Here is a 10380-nt window from a genome sequence, read left to right on the forward strand (position 1 = left end):
GAATCTTCTTGCAGGAGTACGGCTCCAACTGCTCTGTCTGACGCGTCGGTCTCTACTCGCATGGGCTTGCCTGGATTCACGTGCAGCAGCTGCTCCTCGGAGGCGAAAAGGCTTTTAAGCTTCTGAAAAGAGCGCTCCGCCTGTTCCGTCCACACGAACCTCTTTTTCTTGGAACTGAGAGTGTCCGTGATCGCTGCCGTCTCCTTTGCAAAACCTCTGATGAATTTGCGGTAGAAGTTGGCGAAGCCGATGAATCTTTGGACTTCCTTCCGATTGCGAGGGCTCTTCCAGTCCAACACCGCGCGGACCTTGGCGCTGTCCATGGCCAGCCCCTTGGCGGACAGCTTGTAGCCTAGGAAATCCACGTCCGTCACATCAAACTGGCACTTCTCTAACTTGGCGTAGAGCTTGTTCTCCCGTAGTCTCTGCAGGACTTCCTTTACGTCCTTCTCATGGGCCTCCTCCGTTTCCGAAAAGATCAGGATGTCGTCGAGGAAACACACGCATTTCTTGTAGAGAAGTCCCGCTAGCACGTGATGCATAAATGCTTGGAAGACGTGAGATCCATTTTGGAGACCAAATGGCATAACTCTGTATTCGTACGTGCCCAGAGGCGTGAACATGGCCGTCTTCCACTCATCGCCCTCCCGGATGCGTATGAGGTTATACGCTCCACGCAGATCCAATTTGGTGAAGATCTTCCCCTTCCTTACGGTTGCCAGGAGATCATCTATCTTGGGCATGGGGAAGGCCTTGGGTTTGGTCTTACTGTTTATGAATCGATAGTCCACAATGAGTCTTTTCTGGGGCGTGTCTTTCTTCTTTACAAAGAAAACAGGACTGCCCCCCACCGCTTTCGATTCTCGGATGAATCCGCGCTTCAAATTGTGCTCTATGAACTCCCTGAGTTCTTGCATCTCGTCCTCAGACATGGAATACAGCTTTGCAGTCGGCAACTGCGCCCCTGGCACCAGGTCGATGGCACAATCATAAGGCCTGTGGGGCGGCAACTGGTCAGCTTCCTTCTCGCAGAAAACCTCCAGGAACCCCTCGTACTTGCGGGGTACTGCCTGCACCATGCCAAGTTGCAACTGCTGCTCAGCTCCCTCCTCCTGGCTGGACTGGATGCAATGTTGAGCACAGTACGATGAGCAAAAGGTGATCTGCCGTTGGTACCACGCTACAGCAGGACTGTGTCTCTCCAGCCAACTCATGCCTAATACTATAGGCGTGTCTGAAAGGCGGGTGACATTGAAGCTGATGACTTCTCGATGATTTCCAATCTTCATCACCATGGGAGGCGTCTGTTGCACAACTTGTCCTCCTAGCAATTTCCTGCCATCCACCGTGACTACGTTCAGAGGTGTTGTCGCTGGCAGAAGCGCTATGCGATGCTGCTTGACAAAGTGCGTCCCCACAAAATCTGCGTTGCTCCCAGAATCAATCGTGATGGGGACTTCCAGGGTGGTTCCATTCGGCAACTGAAGTGTTGCAGTGAGCTGCACCGCTGGCTTGGGTGGTAAAGGGTCTGTGCGTTGCAAAAGCGCTGGGGACTGCTCTACAGATTCGCCTGGCTGAGCCCCAGCAGCTCTGCTTCCAGCCAGGCACTGTCGTTTCCCTGAGGTTGCTCTGCTTGCATCATTTCTGCTGCAACAGTTGCTAAAGCTGCAGTGTGTTTCTGCAGCCTCTGGGGACACTCTTTCGCCATGTGCTGTGCACTGTCGCAAATGTAACACTTCCTGGTCCCTCTAGGAGGCTTTGCCTTCACTGCACCGGAAGCTGGGGCTCTGGCTGTTGCTTGAGCCTTAGCACCACCAAGTTCCATGGGCTCCTCCCCCTGCCTTCCCAGTGGCGAAGGATGTGACTGACTGAACTCCCTGGGGATGAAAGAAGACGTCCTCGCTGGTGGACGCACCTGACGTTCTTCCTCAGTGTGCCAAGGACGTCCCTCGTGCCGTATCCCAATCGCCAAAGCCCTCTGCACAAGCTCCTCCAGGGTCTGGGGTCTGTCTCCCCTGGCAAGTTCATCCTTAATGGGACCGCTGAGCCCCTCCCAGAACAAATCCCTCACAGGTGCACAATCCTTCTCCCAGCTTAGCGCAGTCAGTAAAGCAAAAAATCTAGAATGGTACTGACGCACAGTGGCTTTGCCTTGCCGCAATCCAAAAATTTCCCTGCGTGCAAGATCCACATCTACAGTAGACTGGAAGCAGGCATCCATCGCTTTAATGAATTCATCTGCATCGCGGCGGGCAGGGCCATCTTCACGCCACAAATTGCGCAACCAGTCTCTGGCCGGCCCATGCAAGTGAGAAACAATAAACCCCACTTTCTCCTCCTCATCTTTAAAGTCATGACGAAGCAAGTGCAATGCATACAAAACGTCTGCTCTGAAACTGGGGTAGTGCTTCAGGTTCCCATCGAAGTGGGTGACTAGGCTGCCCCCCCTCCGTCCAAGTCCAATCCCCTCTGATCTGGACCCTGGGAACCCTTCCCTGCTTGCACGTTCCCACCTTGTTTGCAGGTCCTGGCAGCGCTTCTCCATTTCGTCATGCTTCTTCTGAGACGCAAGGACTGCAGCAGTGAGTTCGGAAACTGTAGTTCGCAGCGCTGTCAACTGCTCCTCCGCAGTCATGGCTGTCACCGTTCGTGAGCTTTGCAAAAAAAAAAATTTTGCGTTCTTTGGAGGGGACTTTCTGTCAGAGCCACCCTGGGTCCCAGCTCACAAGAGACCAAAGTCCAGTCCAAGCTATATACAAAAGGTTTTATTGAAGATCATTGTCGTCATTACATCCAAACTCCGTGGCTCCGCATCTGTTACCCTTAGATGTTAGAAGTCCCCTCTGAGTCCGTCCCTCCCCTGCACCAATTTAAGAGGCTTGTACTGCTCCACCTTTTCCTCTCTTTCCTTTTCCGCAGGGTCTTCCTGCCCCCCTGTCTTCCCTCTTTCCGGGACTCCCCAGAGGCTGAGTCTTCTCCTGCCTGCTCCCCCCTCCTTCGTGCTTTGGCACCAGGCTCCTCCTCAGAGCTCTCCTCATTTCCGCGCGCCTCTATATTTGAACTTGGCGCGCGTACGTTGCCTCTGACCTTCCTTTCTACAGTTACGCTGCTCTCGGTACTACACTCCTCCCTTTCAGGCAGGACGTCTTGCTCCGAACTCCTCCCCCTTCCTCCTTCCTGTCCTGCTCTTTCTGACACACTGGCAACTCCCCCCCCTCTACTCCGTTCCGACGGGGGAGCTGGTCCCGCTTTGCCACTCCCACTGGGGATTCCCTCTTCGTTCCCCTCTCTCTGACTGATTCCCTCTCTATTGCCCCTTGGCCTGACCAGGGGGGCTCCCTTCTGGGAATCCTCTGATTCGCTAGACGGACTTTGGGACAACCTCGGCTCGTTGTCGTCCTCTTCCTCCTCGCCCTCGCTCTCTGTCTCCTCTCTCCCTAAAACCCTGACACCAAGTCTCAGCTAGCTGTGGCAAAAGAAACAAAACAACACCCAGCCACAAAAACGTTGCTAAGCCATCTGAAGTCTTTTGCCTTCTGTCAGAATTCCTTTGATGTTTCGCCCTGAGGAGAAACTGCCAAGTTCATTTCTGATTTTGCTTTTGGTGAAATCTGGTGATGCCTTGCGGTTTCCTCCCTTGAAATGCCTCAGGTGTCTTTATGGTTCCTTCTGAGAAGGAAGCCCCGGACAAACTAGCCACAGTCACTGCAGCCCCAGGAGGCTGCCAAAAGAGAGACCCAACTAGACAAATCATATAAATACATACATACTGCTATAGGTTTGGGGGTCAGTCTGGATGATGTACGTGGGTTCCTTCCAAACCTGTGATCCTGTGGCTATGAGGCTGGCATCTACCAGAGGAAACCTGATGAACCACTCAGTCTAGTTACTTTGCTAAGTTAATGGCCTTAGCTGGTGAGCTAAGTGGTCTCACTAGCATCTCAAAAAGCAAGGTATGTTGCCATAGCAACAACTAAGTGACGGTGCTTCCCAGGAAGAGAGTAGGCCTTTTCCCCCTCACCTGCAGAGACAGGGTCCTTCTCTGAATATGCAAGCAGGACATAATAACCATAAGAAGAACCCTGGTGGATGAGACTAAAGACCCATCTAGTCCTTCACCCACTTCTCACAATGGCCAGCCAGATGTCTACAGGAAGCCCACAAACAGGGCATGAGAAGAAGAGTTTGGATTTGATATCCCGCTTTATCACTACCCTAAGGAGTCTCAAAGCAGCTAACATTCTCCTTTCCTTTCCTCCCCCACAACAAACACTCTGTGAGGTGAGTGGGGCTGAGAGACTTCAAAGAAGTGTGACTGACCCAAGGTCACCCAGCAGCTGCATGTGGAGGAGCAGGGAAACGAACCCGGTTCCCCAGATTACAAGTCTACTGCTCTTAACCACTATACCATACTGGCTCTCTGGCTGAGAACAATAGCACCCTTCCACTCAGGATCACAGAATCATAGAATTGTAGAGTTGGTTGGGACTAGTGGTCAGGGATGATGGGAACTGTAGTCCTAAAACAACAGGAGACCCAAATTTGGGAAACACTGATCTAGTTCAGGGATAGGCAACCTAAGGCCCGGGGGACGGATGCGGCCCAATCACCTTCTCAATCCGGCCCACAGATGGTCTGGGAATCAGTGTGTTTTTACATGAGTAGAATGTGTGCTTTTATTCAAAATGCATCTCTGGGTTATTTGTGGGGCATAGGAATTCGTTCATTTTCCCGCCAAAAAAATATAGTCCGGCCCACCACATGGTCTGAGGGACGATGGACCAGCCCATGGCTGGAAAAGGTTGCTGACCCCTGACCTAGTCCAACCCCCTGCAAAGCAGGAATCTTTTGCCCAAGGCAGACCTGGAGCCCACAACCATGAGATTAAGAGTCTCATTCTCTAGCAACCAAGCTATTTGTATACTGCCCTTCGCTGACTTTCTCTGATACTTGAGGTAATCACAGAACTAATAGACGCCTTGGGAACACAACTTCCAATGATCTGTCTAGTTCAGTATTGTCTACACTGCCAGCAGCTCTCCACTGTTTCCCAGTCCTACCTGGAGACTGAACCTGGAAAAGCATATATGCTCAACCAATGGCCTCTCTTATTTTTTGGTCATGTACCCGCTTTACCACTTAATTATGCCCTAAATTAGAGGCCTCTCTGGTGTCATTCTGGCCAGCGTGAACTAAGCTGGAATTGCCATATTGCAGGAGCTCTCTGAGCTCACGCTAATTCAACAAGGTAAAAGAAGCAAGGCAGCATGTGATGTTATAAACCCCTAGAGAGAAGCTGATGCTGCAAAATTCCCATCTGGTTCACTAAGCACAACAGTTCCAAAGGGGGAGGGAGGGAGGGAGTTCTTGTCTATCATGCTTGATTCTGCCTTAGAGGGAGGCATTTGCAAACATCCAAGTCTGCCTCTTTCTTCAACCATCCCAGCATTTGGGATCCAGGTGTCCAAATGTGTCTCTCTGCATCACTTGGCCAGGTGCTCTTGCGTGGACTGGGATCTGGCAGTCAAGCAGTTGTTTACCTAGTGAAAGCTGCTCTTCCTCATACTCACCAGCGTGTTGCTATGCAAATACCTCATTGAGCTTCTCCATGGATTGCCGCCTTGCTTATGGGAGGCAGTATTTAATGAGCACATGGCGTGATTTTCCCTTCCGACCAGCCTTTGTCGGACTCAAGAGCATTTTTGGCATGTTTTCACAGGTGTAGAGTTGTTTGGTCATGCAGGAAGAAACCAGTTCAGCGGTTGCTGTCATGGCGATGAGGTATTTAACCTAGGAGAAAGCCCCCCCCCCCGAACAATTCCCTAATTCTTAAAAATAACGCATACACACATTTATTCAAAAGTTACAGCAACATCTGGAGGGCCACAACTGCCTCATCCTTGCGCTACATGAAGAGACAATATCGAAGTGGCCTCAGTGTGATACATCCCACAGGAGTTGCTTGTGACACCCTTGGGAGATTCATGATTCATACTTTCCACAGACATCTGCTGAAGCTTCTTGTTGCCTTACCCAGTATTTCTCTTCAAAGGGACTTTTAAAAATACACGTTTTGCTCAAATATTCTCAGATCTAAATCACTGTAGCATAGATGCAGCCAATCCCTGATGGCAGCTGCTCTGTTGCTGTCAGAAGGGGAGCAAGTGTCTTTTGTTTTGAAACCGGCTCTTTCAAAGTGTGTGCTGGAAACAGTTAAAGCTGTCTTACTTCATTGCACATGCAGTGTTTATATGTTGAGGCTGCAATCCTGTACCGACTTAATCTGCAGCGAAGTCCCATTGAACCAAATGCATTGCGTAGGATTGTACAGTGGTACCTTGGTTTAAGAACAGCTTAGTTTATTAACAACTTGGATTAAGAACGCTGCAAACCTGGAAGTAGGTGTTTTGGTTTGTGAACTTTGCCTTGGAAGCAGAACATGTTCCGCTTCCTGTTGAGCATGTTCCGTTTGTAAACTGAGTCCCCCGCTGCTATGGGAAAGCACACCTTGGTTTAAGAACGCTTTGGTTTAAGAATGGACTTCCAGAACGGATTAAGTTCGTAAACCAAGGTACCACTGTACCGCAGTGCAATAAATCTGTGTGGCTCAAGCAAGTAGGAGCTCTGTGAATCTATCTGTGTGCATGTGTGAGTGTCGCTACGGCAGGATAGAAAGCAGAAGCCGGAACCACTTAAAATCAAAAATTCACTCAAGCCAGCAAAGCCGGCAGATTTCCACTACAGCGGTGGGAAACGCAAACACCTATTTAAGGCTCAGGTATGAAAATACTCCTCCGGATTACTAAACTGAGTAAAATCAACAGATTCCTTCCTGATCCCTGTATTGTTATGAACCAAGATGTATTCAAAAATCTCCACCTCATGAATATATTTTCCATATTACAGCTTGGATACAAAGTGTTGCTGTTCCAGTGAAAGGAGAAGAGGAAGGGAACCTCTTTGGTCATGAAAGGATTGTTTTTGACGGAGCAGATAAGCATTGCATTAGAAAGATGGCACCCCCCCCCAAAAAAAAGGTAGGAACATAGGAAGCTGCCTTATACAAAGTGCAACCATGGACCCATCTAGCCTAACCTAGTCTACGACTGGCAGTCGTTATCCAGGATTTCAGAGAAGGGACATTCCCAGCCTCACCTGCAAGGAATTGCATCTGGAACATTCTACAGGCCAAGCAAATGCTCCACCACCGAGCTACAACAATTTGCTCTTCAGTCTGTTTTCACAAGCTCTTTTGCCCTGTATCTTATTTTATTTATACCCTGCCTCTTCTCCCAGTGCAGGACCCAAGGTGGCACACCGCATTAATTAAAGCAGATACAGCTAGAACACATGCAATAAATATTTTTTAAAAGCAAATAAATGAGCAGCCCTATTGAAAACAGCACTGGAGACGCTTAATGCCATTCTAAAGCACATACAAAAGTACAAGAGCCTCCCTCAGAAGACCCTGCCACAACAACCAGGTAGCAGGCAAAGGTCTGTCAGGACAAAAAACTTTGTATTTGCCGTATTTACCATCTTTCATAAGTAATCCTCTCTCCACTTTGCAATCCCTGTATAGGCTGTGTTTCTGAGCTATGAGACATCTTCCACTAACACTTGTGCACGAGTTAGTGTTTATTATTATTATATAGTTGCTTTCCTCTCAAAAGTGTACCAAAGCAACTTACAAAAACAGGTTGGCACTAACCACTGTTGCTCTTTCCACTCAGGGTCAAGCCCCAGGTCCTTCAGAGTTTAGGGCAGTTGGCCCTTGCTTACTTCCAGAGGATGCGGCACCACAGTCACCCTGCTCATAACAACCAGTAGGTAAGTCCATCTGTCCTATTGCAAGAGGCAACCTCTGGTCTCCCTTCAGCCTTTCCCCTGAGGTTTTTAAGTCGCCTGGGAGCTTGCAGCCTCTTATCAGCCTTACCTGTTTGCACCTGCAGCAATCCCAGATGATTATCGGTCAGTCAGTCTTGTAGCTTCTTCCCAACAAAGCGATTTCAACCAAACATGTTCTACAATGCAACAGACTGCTTTGGAAGGTAGATGGAATATCCTTCATTACTGGACGGCTGCTTATCAGGGATGCTGTGGAATAGTTAATTTCTTGCCTCAGCAGGGGTTGGGCTAGATGACTTTTGAGGTCCCTTGCACCTGTGTTTCTATGATTTCCAGCATGATCTGATGGTGGATAATGCAGTTCTGCTGAGGAAGCTGAACAGGACTGCTCCTGTTAAGAGGCCTGGGTGAATCAGTCATCTCAGACCCATTACATTATAAATTTAATAATAATCAGGTGGTGTCTATGATTATAAATATAATAAGCATTGTTAGACTGAATCAGTCTAGCTTTGCATCTTGGCTAATCCTTTTTATATTTCCCATAGAGCCATTCCTCCCATTTCTGATGTTCATGGTTGAGTGAGTGCTGTTGCTTAGGCAGCCAAAACAGAACTACTCACACAGAATAGGGAGGTATCAGTGGCCTCGGGGGAACCCAGTCTGTAGATTTAAAAATAAATAAATAAACTGGAAAATAACTCCCAAGCAAAACCAAAAACCCTCCGAAATGGCCCAATGAGAACTGAGCATGTTGCCTGTTGTTTAAGGATAGAAAACCAGGTCTTTCTTGTTGCAGTTCTTGTTCTGCTTAATATAAATTTCTGCATGGTCTGATGCTTAAAATGATCAAGCGATTGCCAGACTGGAATCCCTATCATTTGTGATCAGTATGTATCAGTAACATTTACAGTACTTGATGATTGCAAAGGAGTCCTTGTTTGGAGTAGCAGCTGCTCTGAGACACAGGAGTGCATTTTCACCCATCACCTCACCTGCAGGGGCAACTGATGCCACCACAAAGGCGTGTTATGAGAAGGGGCTGTAGCAATCTTCACTAACACCAATCTTGTTTTTCTGTTCCTCCTGGAATGGAATGCTCCGAATACTTTCAATGCTCTGTGTACTGCAAAGGGAGAGACCGTCATTTAATTCTGCCCACAGCATTGGCAAAGTCTTAAAACCTTTTCAGAAGCATCCCCTTGAAGGACAGAAGCAGGACAAAAAAATATATACAGCCATGCAGAAGCTTTAGCTACAGCGCGCTATTATATTGCAGCAGAGAACTGGCAGAACTTGCTACGCCACAGCTTGCTGCCTGGGAGTGTTTGTTTGGCATGCCGGCTGTGCGCAATAAGCAAAGGCATGCAGCCTAGTAAGCCATCATCTGCTGCTTCCTAAAGTGCATGCCTGTTTGGAAATACGACACATTTACCGTATTGTCTGTCTAACCACCAATATGGGCTGCAGGTCCCTTAAATGCTGCTGCAGACCCGAAACCAAGAGGTCCTAAAACCAAATCCACTGAGCAGCTGTGAGTAAGCCAGTTATCTGGGACAGCAATAGTGGCTTCCATTAGGAGTTGCTATAAAGCAGCAGTGGAGGACCTTCGGCTCTCCCGATATTGTTGAGACCACAACTTTCATAATCCCTGAGCACTGGTCAGAGCTCATGAGAGTCCCAACAACAGCTGGGGAGACCTGAGGTCTTGTTGAGACAAGGAAGCATTCACCTGGTTCTTCATGTCTCTTTTGATTCCTGGTCTTTAGGAACTAGGATTCTACAGAGCTGCAGGAACCAGAGACGACTGTGTAGCATAGTTCCCTATTGACGATTTGATGCTAAGATGCTGGCTTCTTCTAGTGAGAAGCATCATCTAGAGAACTTTCCCTGTCCTTCACACTCTTTACTCACAACGTCCCCTATCTCCCCCAGTACACACACATCTTCTGCATAAGCATAGCCTGGATAATGCAGGAGAACAGAAGTTTTATGCTATACATATTCTAGTGTGTGTGTTTTTTTTTTCTTGCTACTGGTATTGCCAGTATTGCTATTGAACCCAACTCTCAAGTTCTGCAGAAACAAGCTTTAAAAAGTAGGAGTAGCTGAATGCAGTGCTCGGGGTTTCAGTTCTCCATCTCTTTCTGCCTTCCCAGGATTAGAAGTAGAAGACAAGACTGTGTGGCATAGTGGTTACGATGTCAGACTAGGGGCTTGGGAGACCAGGGTTCAAATCCCCACTTGGGAGTGATGTTGGCAGGGTGAGGCCAATCATTCACTCAGCCTAACCTACCTCACAGGGTTGTTGTGAAGAGAAAATGGGGAAAGGGAGAACCACATACACCACTTTTAGCTCCTTGGACAAGAGGGGTAAATAAATAAAATGAGGAAGAAATCCTGGCAGCCCCAGAGTTCAGCTTCTTTTTTGTTTGAGGTCCTTCAGTGTGTAATTTGGATCTCTCTCTTGAAACAATACTGCATGTAAGGAAATTTGTATTTAAAAATTGCTCCTAGCACATTTGTTGGACT

Source organism: Podarcis erhardii (assembly GCF_964252035.2).
Source record: "Podarcis erhardii genome assembly, chromosome: 1".
NCBI lineage: Eukaryota > Metazoa > Chordata > Lepidosauria > Squamata > Lacertidae > Podarcis > Podarcis erhardii.